The sequence below is a fragment of the Corythoichthys intestinalis genome, chromosome 4 (assembly GCF_030265065.1).
Source record: "Corythoichthys intestinalis isolate RoL2023-P3 chromosome 4, ASM3026506v1, whole genome shotgun sequence".
NCBI classification, from domain to species: Eukaryota; Metazoa; Chordata; class Actinopteri; order Syngnathiformes; family Syngnathidae; genus Corythoichthys; species Corythoichthys intestinalis.
In genome coordinates this window covers 50,495,518-50,513,032 of record NC_080398.1, presented here as the reverse complement: position 1 = coordinate 50,513,032, position 17,515 = coordinate 50,495,518, and the positions used below count along the sequence as shown (strand labels likewise).

The following is a 17,515-nucleotide window of genomic DNA, read 5'->3' as shown; positions in this document are numbered from 1 at the left end:
ATTTATCGCGTTAACAGGCGGTAATTATTTTCTTAAATTAATCACCTTAAAATATTTGACGCATTTAACGCATGTGCGGGATGACCCACTCATGCATTGCATCAAACAGATTACAATGATGCTGTTTTTTGCACATCGAGAGCTAAGAGGCAGAGAAAGGCGAGTGGACACAGCCGTTCACTGGACCGCACTGATTATTGTCATAAGCTTCGGCAACTCCTTCACAACAAACATAGGTATCATTTAGTGAAAGCACAACAAAAATGATATTCCTATCTCTCAAAAACCAGTCAAAATACCCATGCAAAATACACATAAAACTTACTCAGACTTTGGTCAAACTCTATTGGTCAAACATTTCGTTTAGCTCAACAAATACACTAGATGGCAATATTTAGTCACAATATACAAACTATCAGAGGTCTCATACATTATGAAGCCAGCACTCAAATGACCGTGTACAATGTATGGACCAGTAAACAGGGAACTACGGCGTCAGTCGAAGGACAAAACACACTCATTGGCTTGATTTCTCTGTAATTTAAGCCTTTAATGCCAGCAATATGAAGCAATAATCAGAGAATCCCAAATTTTGAAAAATAAGGTCCTAATGAAACTTTTTTTTCAAATTTGTGAAAGGAAAAGTCAAAATGAATATGTGTAATAAGTGCTCTATAACCCTTGCTAAATCATGTTTTTTTTTTTTTTCATGGAACCTGCAGATGCATGTGTTGACTTGCATCCATCATATTTTTTTTCAAAAAGAAATGTCAAAATTCTGAATTAGTCTCAAAATCATTAAAATTTAGGTGTATCAAATGTGATACATTTGGCAATATAGGGTTAACACTCGCCATTGTGTGTATTTCAATCACTACCTTAGATAGTTAAAGACACTGTGGAAGAACGGCAGTGATGTCACCGCTCGGCGACGTCAACAATGGCGAGCTACTGGTTTATTTTTTGATTGAAAATTTTACAAATATTATTAAAATGAAAACATTAAGAGGGATTTTAATATAAAATTACTATAACTTGTACTAACATTTATCTTTTAAGAACTACAAGTCTTTCTATCTGTGGATCCCTATAACAGAAAGAATGTTAATAATGTTTATGCCATCTTGTGGAGTCATTGTTATAATGAACAAATACAGTACTTATGTTTAGTATGTTGAATGTATATATCTGTCTAGTGTCTTATCTTTCCATTCCAACAATAATTTACAGAAAAATATGGCATGTTTTAAAGATGGTTTGAATTGCAATTAATTACGATTAATTAAAAATTTTAATCGTTTGACAGCCCTAATATGTAATGCAGCTCATACTCTATCTGATGGGAAGACAAACTGGTTGGCTCATTGGTTTGTTTGGTATGGGGAAGTATAACACATTTACAGGACAGATCACATGAATTTGGCCAGTGAGCTCTGCGCAGTGAAATGGTCACTTGAAGACTGCCTTCCACCAACAATTGTATGTGAAGTGCACACACCAAAATATGATAAAGACGATTATAACAATTATGTGTTAAATGGCCCTTGTGCATATAAGCGGCACAGAAGATGAATGAATGAATTGATCTGTACATTGATCCAGTAGGTTTGATGCACTCTACTCATTTATTTATGAATGAAACATTTTGAAGTCCTTTTCATATGACAGCTGACACGCGTATCTGCCTACTTGCACCTTGTGCGTGTGATGTTCTGCAAGATCAGTTGTCTACCTTGTGCAATTTGACCCAGCAACAAACAGCACTGGTGTCTCATTTTCAGATCCTGACTTACTATGAATGAGTTATATGCCATATTACTTACTGAACTATATATACAGGTAGTCCCTGGGTTACGAACAAGTCACGTTTCTACACTGGCGACGTAACCCGAATTTTGCGTAAATCGGAATGAGACGGGCGGGCTTTCTTGTGTAACGTCTTCAGAAGAGGCTTCCTCCTGGAGTGACAGCCATGCACACCAATTTGATGTAGAGTGCGGCGTATGGTCTGAGCACTAACGGGCTAACCCCCAGCTCTTCAATCTCTGCAGCAATGCTGACAGCACTCCTGTAACGAGTCACATGACATTTTGGAGGGAAAATTACAAGCAGTACTCAATTTGGACATTTATGGATGTACGTAGTTCCCGTGCGGTGTACTCACTTGTTGCCAGGGGTTTAGATGTTAATGGCTATATTTTGACTTATTTTGAGGGGAAAATAAATTAACTCTATTATATAAGCTGCACACAGACTACTTTTCATTGTGTCAAATGCCCCTTTCCCACTGAAACTAGTGGGTCAACGCGCGTTTTTTCCAAGCCGATGCAACCCACTAGCAATTGGTATTTGGCACCTTTCCCATTGACAATAAAATAGGCCGTGTCTTTTTTTTTTCCACCCGTCTAACCCCCCACCCCTCCTCAGCCGTGCGTAAGGTTACGTGACATCACCACGCTAAAATGCGCGTCGACAATTCATTCAGATCAAGGAAGTAAACAATGCAGAGCAACATGTAAGCTTCCTTTCCGTTTGTGTTCTCCATTTTCATGCTTTTTACTGCCCTCAAAATAATCAAAATGCAGCAAAGGATCAACACTCTGCTTGTGCTGAGGCAACTTAGGCGACTTGAATTCTTCTTCTTCTACTAGCTTTGTTGTTAGCATCGACGTAACTACGGTTGTGGGGCGTGTTAAATGGGAGGCGACTGGCACGTTGTTATGACGCATCACGTAAGAGCCTACGTCACAACGTAGATTAGGGTGTTGACTGTTGACCCGGGGTTTTGCTTTCACACTGCAAGACGATCAGAGCCGAGGTGATTTTAACGCGGGTCGCTTGGCGGGTTGATTGACACGGGTCGAGGCGGGTCGCTGCACCTTTCCCACTGCCACCAAAAGCCGATTGTTAGTGCCAGTGTGGCCAGTGGGAAAGGGGTAAAAGTGTCATTTTGTCAGTGTTATCCCATGAAAAGATATACTTAAATATCTGCAGAAATGCGAGGGGTGTACTCACTTTTTTGTAATACACTGTAGCCGTTAGCGTTTGCTCATCATCAAGTTCTCGACCACAATTGAAAACACACAAGAGAAAGTACAAAAGCTGTTATATACAGTGTATCACAAAAGTGAGTACACCCCTCGCATTTCTGCAGATATTTAAGTAGGCTATATCTTTTCATGGGACAACGCTGACAAAATAACACTATGATGCAATGAAAGTAGCAATGTGCAGCTTATACAACAGAGTTAATTTATTTTTCCCTCAAAATAACTAAAAAAATAGCCATTAATATCTAAAACCCTGGCAACAAAAGTGAATACAACCCTTAGAAACTAAGTACATCCCTAAATGTCCAAATTGAGTACTGCTTGTCATTTTCCCTCCAAAATGTCATGTCACATTAAGAAGTCAACATCAGTATTCATTGTGAAATACATTCATTTTGGCACTGTTAGTATATCCAGCAGTTCTTTTGTGTTGTGCATATAATGGTGTGCTAATTCATAGCTGGCTTTGAAAGAGACAAAGGGTAAATGCTTCGTTCCCTGTGTAATATGTCCTATCCCCATTTTGCACTGTGCAGTCCACAACACATCTGAGCTTATTGGGTAGTGCATGAAGGTGGAAACAGCCAAGTAAATTTACTATTGTGACTGTGGGATATCATATACAAGTTGGTCTAAGCCGAGAGGGATGATATCAGCTTTTGTTTGAGCCTTCTCTATGTGAAGAGACAGTTATAAGTACTGTACACCTGTTTCATTAGGAGAACCATGCTGTTGACCCAGTGTATTAGCCCGGGCCTAATCCTGGCGGATCTGAACAGGCTTCACTAAGCCTCTCATATGGATAAGTCTTCCCCTGAGCCACAATGACAAGGCTGTAGCACAATAGAAAAACCAGGCCATGCTAACACATCATTATGTTTTCCCAAACAGATACAGTTTATAAGTGAGGCTGGGTTTTGTTTGTTTATTGGCAACATTACTGTCAAATTATTGTTCGTACTGGCAGTCACTGCAGGGAAGCTATTTACACACAAATGTGTTGCATATTCACGCAGATATGCAGACACACACTCAAGAAGCCCATCACTCACAGAATAATACAAAAACATCTGGAGGAAATCCATTCATGTAAACAGCACATGGACATAATAAAACCATTCAACCCTGTTATAAATAGATTCATGTATTTGACCTTTGATTATTTTGAAGAAATAAGACATGATAGACACAATAGACATGTATCATTCTTGGTATGCAACTGACCATTTAAAGGCACACCAATACTATCTAGTATAGATATTATTATTATTTTATGCCCACTGCTGTCATGTGTTGTATCTGTTTTTGTCAAATTAGTCATTGTCACCCGTCAATGTGAAAGGTACTGATATAGAGTTTGGGACAAAAGTGACCTGGCAATTTTAAAAGCACTGGCACTGAAGTGATCACAAATTTACTCGAAAGAAAGAAAGAAAGAAAGAAAGAAAGAAAGAAAGAAAGAAAGAAAGAAAGAAAGAAAGAAAGAAAGAAGTTTACAAACATGGACTAGCATATCTTTTTAACTTGAGCTCGATTTGATAAAAGAAAACTAGTTGACAAATCATAGTTACTGATAGTTGCTCTTGCCCTCTTCTTGATGAGACAGGGAGAACAGGGCTCACATTCATTCTGACGTTCCAACAATCGCTATATGATCAATTTAGGAGACAAATTTCAAAATCATGCAGGAAATAAACGAAAAGAGCTTAAACCCATCATTTGATTGATGAAATAAGCAAATAATCATATAATATACTGTTTGTACATTTTGAATGTGCTGATTTTTTGTTCAGCTGTGAAAATGATATGAAGCAGTTCAAACAATATCAACGTATATTTTGAAATGCCCCGTACGTGCTATAAGACACATTCCAGTGACTCAGGCTAAGTCCACACTAGGATGGATAATGATAAACATGTATCAACAAGTTTCGGAGTTACTTCCGCTTTGCTTCCTTATGTCAGCAAGCAACTTCCGCTTTAGAATTTCTCTATCCAAAATAACAGTGTAGTTGGGGTAACATTACTCATCAAAATCCCTTAAAAAAGACATTTGGAAATACCGTATCCATCTGTCATCATCACGACAGCGGAGGGCAACATGTGCTTGAAGGCAGATATGGAACCAAGCTCGTGCCACCACAAACACTGGGTGATTTTGTAGCTGTGTTGCCGCCGTGTTATGGGAGGTATGTTCTTCCCATCCCTGCATTTTAAATTAATGTGTACGGTGCTCAAAAAATACGAACGCTAAAATCTTGCGCATGAAACGACTTGTTGCCTTTGATATTGTCACGATGATTATTGTAATTATGATGATCTTTAATATTATTTACTACAACTACTGTATGTGCTGCTAGCCTGTTGCTGATCAGTACGTGTAGGATAGCACAATTATGTAAATGCATAAAAGCAAGTGTTAGTTTTTTGTTCGTTTGTTTGCAGGTGGAAAACACTGTTAGGCAAGGGAAGACAACTTGACTTGTACGTTGATGGATATATATTGAGACTACGTGCCTTCTACGTTGATGATGGAAGGCTCAATTCCCAGGGGCGGCCAAGAGGCGCGGCTGGGACAGACGGTGGCTTGCCTCGTGGCGGACCGTCAGCTCAATCCTGACATCCAACTATGAGCTTTTTAACTGCATCAATTTTAAGATACGCTATCGGAGCTGGAATTACAGAGGACAGTGGGAGAAAGCCCGTCTGAAGCCCTCCTCAATTTCACCGACACGCCTTCCTTTGAGGGAGCAGAGTCTGGGGACTCCAAGGTGGGCTCTTCGATCTCTCGGGTTGAAGTCACTGAGGCGGTTGGAAAGCTCCTCAGTGGCAAGGCCCCGGGGGTAGATGAGACCTGCCCGGAGTTCCTAAAGGCTCTGGATGTTGTAGGGCTGTCGTGGCTGACACGCCTCTACAACATCGCGTGGACATCAGGGACAGTACCTCTGGATTGGCAGACCGGGGTGGTGGCCCCCCTTTCTAAGAAGGAGGACCGGAGGGTGTGTTCCAATTATAGAGGGATCACACTCCTCAGCCTCCCTGGTAAAGTCTATTCAGGGGTGCTGGAGAGGAGAGTCCGTCGAGAAGTCGAATCTCGGATTCAGGAGGAGCAGTGTGGTTTTCATCCCGGCCGTGGAACAGTGGACCAGCTCTACACCCTCGGCAGGGTCCTCGAGGGTGCATGGGAGTTCGCCCATCCAGTCTACATGTGTTTTGTGGATCTGGAGAAGGTGTTCGACCGTGTGCCTCGGGGAGTCCTGTGGGGGGTGCTCTGAGAGTACAGGGTACCGAGCCCCTTGGTAAGGGCTGTTTGGTCCCTGTACGACCGTTGTCAGAGTTTGGTCCGCATTGCCGGCAGTAAGTCGAATTCGTTCCCAGTGAGGGTTGGACTCCGCCAAGCCTGCCCTTTGTCACCATTTCTGTTCATAATTTTTATGGACAGAATTTCTAGATGCAGACGAATCGTTGAGGGGGTCAGGTTTGGTGACCTCAGCATTGAATCGCTGCTTTTTGCAGATGATGTGGTGCTGTTGGTTTCATCAAGCCGTGACCTCCAGCTCTCACTGGAGCGATTCGCAGCTGAGTGTGAAGCGGTTGGGATGAAGATCACCACCTCGAAATCCTAGACCATGGTCCTCAGTCAGAAAAGGGTGGAGTGTCCTCTCTGGGTCGGGGATGAGAGCCTTCCCCAAGTGGAGGAGTTTAAATATCTTGGGGTCTTGTTCACAAGTGATGGTAGGAGGGAGAGGGGGATTGACAGGCGGATCGGTGCAGCGTCTGCAGTAATGCGGACTCATACATTTTCTTGAACCGTCAAACATACGTCACAATAATATGGTTCAATTCGGTGCCAATTGGTTGTCTTTCAGTTGTGGATCGCGTTATTACAGAGCTTGTCTCATGCATTAAGTCTCAGCTCAGCCAGCAGTGGGACTGGCTCCTTCCAATCCAATGCCAACTGAATTGGAGTATAAATAAAATGCGTAGGGAGAAATTAAACCACGAAAGTGAACTGCGTGGTACCTCAAGTCACAGAGCCGCGCAGTAGTTTTGCTTTCATTTCTTTCTTGCCTGTAAAATTATTCGCTACTATCAGGAGAGCTAGACTAGTGAAACGGCTGCCCTGAGAGGCTCCACCTGTCTTGGCCACTGTTGTACATGTCCTCTGGTTTTGGTTTCCACTGGTTCCACTTCCAGGAAATATACAAAGCGCCACACTATGTTTCTATTTGTTATTTTCCAAGTGGTTTATGCGCAACTCAGCAATGACTGTAACATCTCAAGTAACAATGTCAGCCTTTTGTTGTTTTTAAAGATTTTATTTTAATTACAACTCGTACAGCTCATAAAAAACGAGTGTGCCTTCAGTCCCTTCACTCTCACTCCCACATGATACCTTCACAAAAAAAACAGTGCTCACAAAACGGAGTTCCCCACTCATGGTCTAGATGTAGTAATTTCAAAATTTCCAGCTGGAGAGTAATGAGTTCAGAGGTAAACCGCTCGGACGATGACGCAACACATGAGGCTGCTCCTTCTGCGCATGCGTAGTATGCGCAAATGCAGGCATACCTTGCAGACGCGAGGGGGCTTTAACTCAACTTAACTAAGTATTTGACTTCATTTAAGCAATACAGCACTTCTGACCTCTTGCTCAATGTGGAAATATTTATATTGTTAACAGTCATCAATGTCATACTGAAGCTAACCCTCAACAGAAATTAATGTCTGAACATAAAAGTGGAAATCAAAGTCAATCACAAAGCACACACTATTTATGGACTTTTCATCTTTGTCAACAACAAGTCGCGGACATTTTTTTAAACTTTTCTCAATAATTAATATTGCTGGATCTTGACATGTTGTTTTGTTACTCGTCTAGTTAATAGTGCTCAGATCTTTATTTGCTTAATTTCTCACATCTTCATGCTAATGTTGGATTTAAATGTAGAACAGTAGACATATTTAAATATTTAGAAATTATTTCACCATTACCCTTTGAGGAGGAGAACTGTTGCTTGAACAAAGCACCTAGTGGAATGAAGCTGTTCCAAACAGCACTGTGCGTCAATGCTCTGTTCGGCATAATGCAAATGTCAAGTGACACTCGACAAGTCCATGGTTAAGATTTAATAGAGAAAAATGTGTGACAAGGATATTAGCCTAACTGAGATATATCAGTGAGCCCTCCTCAGGCTGCTCCACCCTGTCCACTGATATCTAATTTTGCAGCAGGAGACCATTATGACCAGTACGAACAACTGTCAAGCTAATTAAGCAGGAGTGAGTGCACATATATATTCTTTTCTAATCAGCATATGAATGGAGAAGATATCCATAATTAGTATGATAATTATTTTGGGGATTTTAGAGCTGGTCTTGTCTCCAATGTTACACAGACTGAAAAATAAATAAACACATAAAATAAAAATACAATGCAATAGGGTCTAATAAAATAGATCCCACAAAATTGTAATTTAGTGTTGTTGTTTTCAGTATATATAAATATAACTAAAATAAAACCAGCTACCTAAACAAAACTCAGCATGAACAACAGCAATGGAGTACCTGCAACTACTACACCTAGTGTAGTCAGGTCCACTTTCCCCCCTACTTTCATGCCTATGGCTGCAACACCCACAAACTCAGAGCACTGTTGCTATGTAATAGAACACTAGCATCCTAGAGTAGTTTGGGAGTCACATTGAATTTCCGAATGCACCCAAATATCGATCCACAGAGACGCTGAGCAAAGTACAATAAGCGGCTGAGAGTGATCTGCCTCCCAAAAATGGCTCCACGTTAAACAGCTGTGCTTCAGGGCAAAATGGATGAATGAAACATCAGCACACTGTGTCAAGGTTCGAACACCAAGGAATATTTTTGTTTGATACGTGGTTCATAAATTGAATAGTTAGAATGTTGATGCAGAGGTAAACTCTTTAGTCGGCAGAATTTTATTAGAATGGGTTAGGTACGGTAGTACAATTCAAATTCTGTGTAAAAAAGTAGCACCTAGAAGTCTGGAAATTACGATACTACACTTGAAAAGGAATATAATCATTTGCAAAGTACCTCACTAAAACCTTCCATAAAGGGTTTTGTAATTTAATCTGTGCATATTTTCTTCATACAAGTTTGGACAAAAATACACAAACTCATGAAAGTGATTTGAATCCTGACAGCATTTTGTAACTTTGCAATTTGCTACCAGCACCCGCTCTGGGGATCGTATACTGGTGGGGGGGACATACAGAAAACCCTCTAAACACATTCATGGTCGAAGGTCAGCAATGCTTCTATCAGCACCTCCCAAATAACCGCCATCCCCAACCAATCTCACAGCTTCAAATCTCCTCTGAAATTTAAAAAATTTAATTTGTCAACATGTTTCCATCATATGCTCCATCACTGTCCGAGTTGGTGGCAGGGGCCAGAGGGCCAAGCGGGTAGGATGGTGGGAGTATAAGAGAGAGGGCGTTTTGCAGGACCAAGGCAGCCGCTATCAAATGGGAAGACGGCCCTGTGATTAGGGCCTCACGTTGGCTGGAATTGTCCTGGACAGCCTAGAAATCAGATTATTAACTCTGATACAAGACACGCTGTCTCTTGGCAGGGATTAGCATGAAAATTTTGATATGGATCGATAAGCAATCTTATTCCCTTCCTTGCAATCTCCCAAGGCTTCATTAATCTGTGTGTATGTTTATGTCAAGGTATTAAGACATCTCAGTTAAATTGTCGTCCCTTTCCACACACACACTCATCACCGGCATCCTCAACACCTCCAGTTCTCTTATCACTTGATCTTAGATGGTTGCATCTCATAGAGGTTTATTAAATCAAGTACTGTCTCTACTTATCTCAGAGGAAATTGCCTCCTGTCCTCAACACATCTTCTTAAATCTCTGCATAAATCTCAATAATCACTTCTTTTGAAAGTGACTAAATTAATATAATATATATGAATATTATATCTCATGATAATCCAAATGTTTGTGCTATAATTGTAAAACAAAGTAAAAGAATGCACATAACCAGCTGTTCGTTGGACACCAATCCAGGGTGTACCCCAGTCCATAGCTAGCCGTGATAGGGGCCAGCACCCCCGTGAGACTCGTGAGGATAAACAGTACCGAAAATGAATGAATGAATGTGTGAAAGCATAGTACAGGTAATCTCCGGTTTATGACGTACTCGATTTACGCGATTTCAACTTTATGACGCCGGAGTCTCAGCTGCCTTTTTTTTCTCCAGTCGTTTTTTTTTTTTTTTTCCCGTATAACCATTACCTTATTGTACCTCGCAGTATCTTATTTTTTAATGTACTTTATTAATTTGACGTGTTTTGTACTCACTTAACGTGAAGTTGTTGTGAAATTGTGCTTTTTGACTTTTTACTCTCTTCACTTTTGACAATTTGTAAAGCTGTAACACACATATGTACACTTATATTCAAAACGACATGCATATTAACAATAAAACACTTGACACAAAAAAATTGGTGTTCAAACATCCATCTATTCTGATCAATATGTAAATTTAGTGGATTAAATTAGCCTAATTTGTCTGACAAAAGTCAACTCTCTTGAATGTTATGAATGCTAACGTAATTACATTCTCATTGCAAATCGCTCACATGAAACTGCATAAACTGTAGCTCTAAATTCATGCACAAACATATATTAACTGAAACAACTTACAGCCTGATGTGGGCCAAACCAGAGAGCAGCTATCCTTTACCCATGTCAGACGTCTGAGTCTGCTCTTCAGTCATACAAGGCGGCAGTCCAGCCAGACCCAATACTGCCACCAGAGGGCAGTGTATCCTACAGCATTGATCAAATACAATACTTTTGGACTTTTTGTATAGTTATTTTGAGATTTACGAGTACTTAAAGGGTTAATTCAGATTTACGCGGAAATTCTGGTTATGTTGCCTTACATCTCTTACATCAACATTCACTATTTAGATTAGATAGATGTATAATGGAATTTATTTACATTTGCAAAGAATAATAACAGTCTACACTTCATTGGGCATTCACTAATGGGAATTTATGAATAAAAGGTTTAGTGTAAATGAATATACAGTGGGGCAAATAAGTATTTAGTCAACCACCAATTGTGCAAGTTCTACTACTTGAAAAGATTAGAGAGGCCTGTAATTGTCAACATGGGTAAACCTGAACCATGAAAGACAGAAAAGAGAAATAATTTATTTCCAAATTAGAGTGGAAAATAAGTATTTGGTCACCTTCAAACAAGCACGTTTTCTGGCTGTCAAAGAGGCTTGACTCGTACCTGTATTAATGGCACCTGTTTTAACTCATTGTCGGTATAAAAGACACCTGTCCACAACCTCAGTCACACTCCAAACTCCACTATGGCCAAGACCAAAGAGTTGTCGAAGGACACCAGAGACAAAATTGTAGACCTGCACCAGGCTGGGAAGCCTGAATCTGCAATAGGTAAAATGCTTGGTGTAAAGAAATCAACTGTGGGAGCAATTATTAGAAAATGGAAGACATACAAGATCACTGATAATCTCCCTCGATCTGGGGCTCCATGCAAGATCTCACACCGTGGCGTCAAAATGATAACAAGAACGGTGAGCAAAAATCCCAGAACCACACGGGGGGACCTAGTGAATGACCTAGTGAATTAGCTGGGACCACAGTAACAAAGGCTACTACCAGTAACACAATGCGCCGCCAGGGGCTCAAATCCTGTACTGCCAGACGTGTCCCCCTGCTGAAGCCAGTACACGTCCAGGCCCGTCTGCGGTTTGCTAGAGAGCATTTGGATGATCCAGAAGAGGACTGGGAGAATGTGTTATGGTCAGATGAAACCAAAATAGAGCTTTTTGGTAGAAACAGGTTCTCGTGTTTGGAGGAGAAAGAATACTGAATTGCAAGAACACCATACCCAATGTGAAGCATGGGGGTGGAAACATCATGCTTTGGGGCTATTTTCTGCAAAGGGACCAGGACGACTGATCTGTGTAAAAGAAAGAATAAATGGGGCCATGTATCGAGAGATTTTGAGTGAAAATCTCCTTCCATCAGCAAGGGCATTGGAGATGAGACATGGCTGGGTCTTTCAGCATGACAATGATCCCAAACACACAGCCAGGGCAACAAAGGAGTGGCTTCGTAAGAAGCATTTCAAGGTCCTGGAGTGGCCTAGCCAGTCTTCAGATTTCAGCCCTATAGAAAATCTGTAGAGGGAGTTAAAAGTCGGTGTTGCCCAACGACAGCCCTAAAACATCACTGCTCTAGAGGAGATCTGCATGAAGGAATGGGCCAAAATACCAGCAACAGTGTGTGAAAAGCTTGTGAAGAGTTACAGAAAATGTTTGGCCTCCGTTATTTCCAACAAGGGGTATAACAAAGTATTGAGATGAACTTTTGTTATTGACCAAATACTTATTTTCCACCATGATTTGCAAATAAATCGTTTAAAAATCAAACAATGTGATTTTCTGTTTTATTTTTCCACATTCTGTCTCTCATGGTTGAGGTTTACCCATGTTGACAGTTACAGCCCTTTCTAATATTTTCAAGTGGGAGAACTTGCACAATTAGTGTTTGACTAAATACTTATTTGCCCCACTGTACTGTTTTGCCTGGCACTCATAGCATCGTTGTATGAAAGGTTTTATTACCAACCAATTAAATAATAATTGTTTTGCAGATATTTTTGTGAAAATCTAATAAGAAACTCAAAGTGAAGGAGTTTAAAACAGTCAGGAAAAGGCAAGTCTAAATATCAATAGGAACTCAGTTTTCCATGTTTCATATTTTGATTTTCATCTACAGTACGTACCTGACACAGATAATGATCCTTTCTAAAAAGAACAAAGAAAAACAATCTAGTTTCGCTATGACATGATCATGACAGAGAAACTCTGTCCTCATTACAAGCTAGAATATGAGCAACATTCTTCCCTTTTGTAACTACTTTATATGCTTCATGATACTTTTACTGACATTTCGAGGGAGAAAACATAATGACACCCAAGCGCCAGAGAACTAGAGTTTCCGTTTCTTAAGTCACCACAGTGAATAATGTTAATGTAATGCTCCGCAGTATCTTATATCGCCTCTCTCTTTTTATGTCAAACATATGAATATATAACCATGATATATATAACACACATAATGAAAGGAATATGTTAATGCACGGATAGATTATCTGAAACTCAAGGCATGAATGGAGAGTGCTTGACCATTGCCTGTGGAGAGGATCAGTGCTCGTATAATTATGACCCATATGCGGAGCCTAATTAATCTTCTCTGCATCATTAGGAAACACGAGTCCATCCATGTCGTTAAAGTGCTTTTAGTCGTCCTACTGTCCTCCCTTTGCACCGAGGCACGTTCCGTTTTAGAAGCCTGCTGCTGGTCATTTACAGGAAGAGCACTCATCTACACAATAGTGCAACTCCTCACATATTGTCTTTATGTCCCATTATGTCTAATAATGAAGAGAGGGAAATGCCTAAATGAGAGTCTGGTGGATATATGGAGTCAAGTTTGATTTGATTATGTCATTTTATGATTTATATTTGATGAACTGGTCTGGCTTCTTGCTTAAATATCAAATATACCCTTTGTAGGGATAACGTAAAAAAGTTTAAAAGTCTGATAGATATAAAGATCAGTGTAAAATGTTACTTAAGTTATACATTTCTGCTTACGCTTTACTTAATTTGTGTTACAGAAAAAAATGCACGATAGAATGCCTTATGATCAATGATTACCAGTGGGCTTTCTATTCGTTAATTATTATTGGGTGTATATTTTATACTAAAGTGCCTAATATACAAAGTGTATTACTAATGTTTCCTTTAACAAAGTGAGGTATGTGTTTGGTAAGCGGGTCCCATTGGGTAAGAGCTTGTGGTTTCTTCAGAAATTGCTTTCAAGTCAGCACACTCTAAAGTATTGGACCAGGCTCAGCTTAACATACTGTAATTAAATAGCTCTAAATTTATTATTACTGGTGGGTGTGATGTTTTCTCAGCTTAATATTTCATAATTAAATTATAAAATGCCCTAATATGGTCATTATACAGTCCTAGTTATGTAGAATTGATCAACATGACCTTTCCAAGCTGAATGTTGGTGAGAATCAATTCAGCACCTCGGAACATTAATTCTGCCCCACAGAAGTTTCCCTGCCTATACGGCCAGCCTTTGCTTACATATATAAATATAAACCAAGCAAAATGCTCTTTGTCAAAATGTGACCCAGAGAGGAAAGCAATCTCACCACGCATACACATGTAATTCTTTTGTTCACGAGCATGTTGCAATTCTTTATATTTGTTTGTTTGTTTGTTTTTCATTCCCCCATGCACATGTCCTCTGTCTTGCCGTGTTTGCTGCCAGACACCAAGCAGTGTTAAATCCCAGAAACTGAGACAGGTGATGAAAACAAGGCCAGACTTTCCTGCCGATCAGTGGAGATGGCGAACTGGAGCCATCATAATGGCTAATTCTTCCCCTCCTGGCCCAGGGAGCAGGAAAAGAAGCGAGACGGGTAAAGTGAAATCGGTATAATGCCCAAACACATTTCGCTGCAGGATCTGTCTTGATTTGGTGTACTGCTTGACACTTCCCATTTTCTGTTTGACTGGTAACTGCTGATGTCCTTTCCCCTTGTCAACTTACCATGAAAGAAGTTCACAGTACTTCTAAAATTTGGGTTGTTAAAAGAAAAAACACACAAAGTGATAAAAGTAAAATAATAATAAAATAATAATGATAAAATAATCAATAAAAAGAAACATTTTTATAAATATAATAATAAAATATATTTTTATAAATAATCATTTTTCTTGAGGTCTAATTTTGTTATATGTAGAGTCTTCAACATATGCTTTTAGTAAGGCAGAATATTATCTGTTTAATTGGATTTCTATGAATTTCTTTTATTATGAGGAATTGACTATAAATTCAAGCTACTACAGTGCTAACTCTATTTATGAATTTCTCTACATACGGAATTTTCAGGCATACGCTGAGTTTGGGGGGGGGTCTAGGCACCCCTTGGTGGCCGAAAAGTGTCATTGCATGTAACTGACTTTCCTATACTGTATATGATTTTAAAATGAAGAGTTTTCCGGTAAGATATTGTCTGGAAAAAGTTGTAAAGCAATAAAACAACAAAAATTAATGAAATGAATCAAAAAATAATGTTTTTGTAATAGGTCAAAATTATTTTTCGAACAGATCATGTGACTGGCACCTTCGACGGTCATTTTGCTTTGCTCAGCCAAAACCACCCGAGGACCGAAGCGGCAAGAAGGATATACGTAATTTTTTTCAAACCAAAGCTTTCAAAAGCGACAACTACTGAGCAAGAACCAAGGATTGATAATGTGGACCATGAAACACCAGAGAGCACCGCCAAAATGGTGAGTGGAGTTTCAATATGCCCCACGAAAGACGCTAATTGTACAACAGAGCCACCCCCAGTGTCTTGTCAATGTAGCTGCCCCGTCAAAAATTGTATCTCTTGGCTTCGGGAGTGCGCACACACACACATTAGTTATGAGTTATGTCGACTTAAACAATTAATTGAAGCCAGAAAAGAACCACAGTTATATGTTTTGGACATCTATGTTTATTAAACTGGAGAAACTCCATGCAGGACTTGAATTACAGTATTAACAGTTATAGGTCATCCTACAAGTAAACAGTAAAACATTGTCTTTTTTTATGTTCAGTATGTTATGTTCTACAACAGAAAAAAAAGGTTTTCTTTTTGATGGATGGGCCATGTTTTAAAACCTCGTCGATAACTACATCACCAAAATACGGAAATCAAGCGAATCAGTGCAGCGCAGTGGCTCCGCCCAGGGGATACAATTTTTGATGGGGGTAACTACATTGGCATGACACCGGCAGGCATACCATTTTCAATGAATGACGATCTTGGCGAAAAGTATAGCTGTCTGATTTAGAATTCCCTTCGAGAATGATGGGAAACAACAACAAAAAAAAAAACGCTCATTTTCTTGTAAGTTAATTTTATTGCTGACACTGCATTTTTGGGTCATCAACATGTTGTAACCCCCCTTGCCCCAAAAGTCAAACTCTATGTTTTCAGGTTAAGATACGCCTCAATGGGGAAAATATTGCCTCGTTAGGAAAGAAATTTCAGGATACGCAAGGCAAAAATACAGTATGGCTAACTATGACATACTTATAGCTGCTCTGCCATTGGCTATTGCCTATCATTCCTGGCATCTAACTGGCTAAGAGAGAACATTACTATATGTGTATGTGTTAGGTCCTCTTCCCCTTCCTTCTGAGACATGCCCACCTCCAGCAGGTGTGCATGTTTTTACTTGATTACAGGTCAGACGAGTGGAGCGGCCACACCTGCGGGCAATTAACATCAGCCAGCTTTAAAAGCTAAGCAGACGCTCCACCTCGTCGCCCGATCAACTCGTCTGGTTTCGCCGTCAGTTGCTTCTCGCATTCTTTATATAATATCACTGATTCCCGGCTCACGACTACTTTGCTCTCGCCCCAGGTCCTGTCCTCTGCGCGCTCCTTGTCGGATTCTACGCCTGCCTCCTTCCGAGCTTCCACGCCTGCCTCCTCCCGAGCGCCCACGTCTCACGCCGGCTCAATTACCCCACACGAAGCAACCTCCATCCGCCACGCTATCTCTGGTGTCTGTAAATAAATATTACTCACAACAACCAGTTTGTCTGCACTGGGATCCCCTCCTGCTCACGCACCCCTAACAGTATGTGTGTATCCCAACATCATTTTCATTCGCCCCTTGTGTTCCGACAGCTTAGATGAGTGTAATAACTTTTATTCTTTATTCTTGATTTTTTACATTATGCACAACTCTTTATTTTGTTGATTATGTAATAATATAATTATAACATGCATTTGTTACATGTTTTGGTGCCTTTTTATGCATTTTAAAAGATTTATGTCTGAAAATTGCAGGGCTGGGAACGGAATAGGTCATTTACATGGAAAAGGTGTCTCTACTTACAGAATTTTCAGGTTTTCAAGAAATTAAGAACCAATTAGTTTCATAAGTAGAGGTACGACTGTATATATTAAATCAAGTACGATCTTATATCTTGGCGGAATGAATTTAATACCAAAATGGAAGTTAATATCTATTGTCTGGTTTATGAATCTTAAGATTTCAAAACTGTAGGAGGCTTAAGCAGAAAGGCCAAAGATTGTTTTTATTCTTTATGACTTGCCTAAGGAGCAGCATCTTATAATCCACTAAGCACATCTTAATCAATGTCCCCCTGTGCCATGCTTTGGCCTGCAAGGGGGGAAAACAAAACATGATGGATGTAATCTGAGTAAAGCCTCTTTCCCTGGAGCAGAGTAATTATGATCTTTGTAAGTCATACACATATCATTTTAATTATTTATTAATAACCCCTCAAAAGGAAATTGAAATGTAATCAG

The 17,515-nt window shown here is 39.9% G+C and overlaps 1 long non-coding RNA gene across 1 annotated transcript in view; it reads left to right on the top strand.

Moving 5' to 3' along the window:
* Positions 1-16,905, top strand: part of LOC130914608 (uncharacterized) — a 31,508-nt gene extending 14,603 nt beyond the window's left edge. Inside the window, exons 2-5 of the long non-coding RNA XR_009062969.1 lie at positions 14,447-14,597; positions 15,290-15,474; positions 16,421-16,526; positions 16,599-16,905. This is a non-coding gene — a long non-coding RNA (uncharacterized LOC130914608). The remainder of the gene's footprint in view (positions 1-14,446; positions 14,598-15,289; positions 15,475-16,420; positions 16,527-16,598) is intronic.
* Positions 16,906-17,515: the final 610 nt, after the last annotated feature.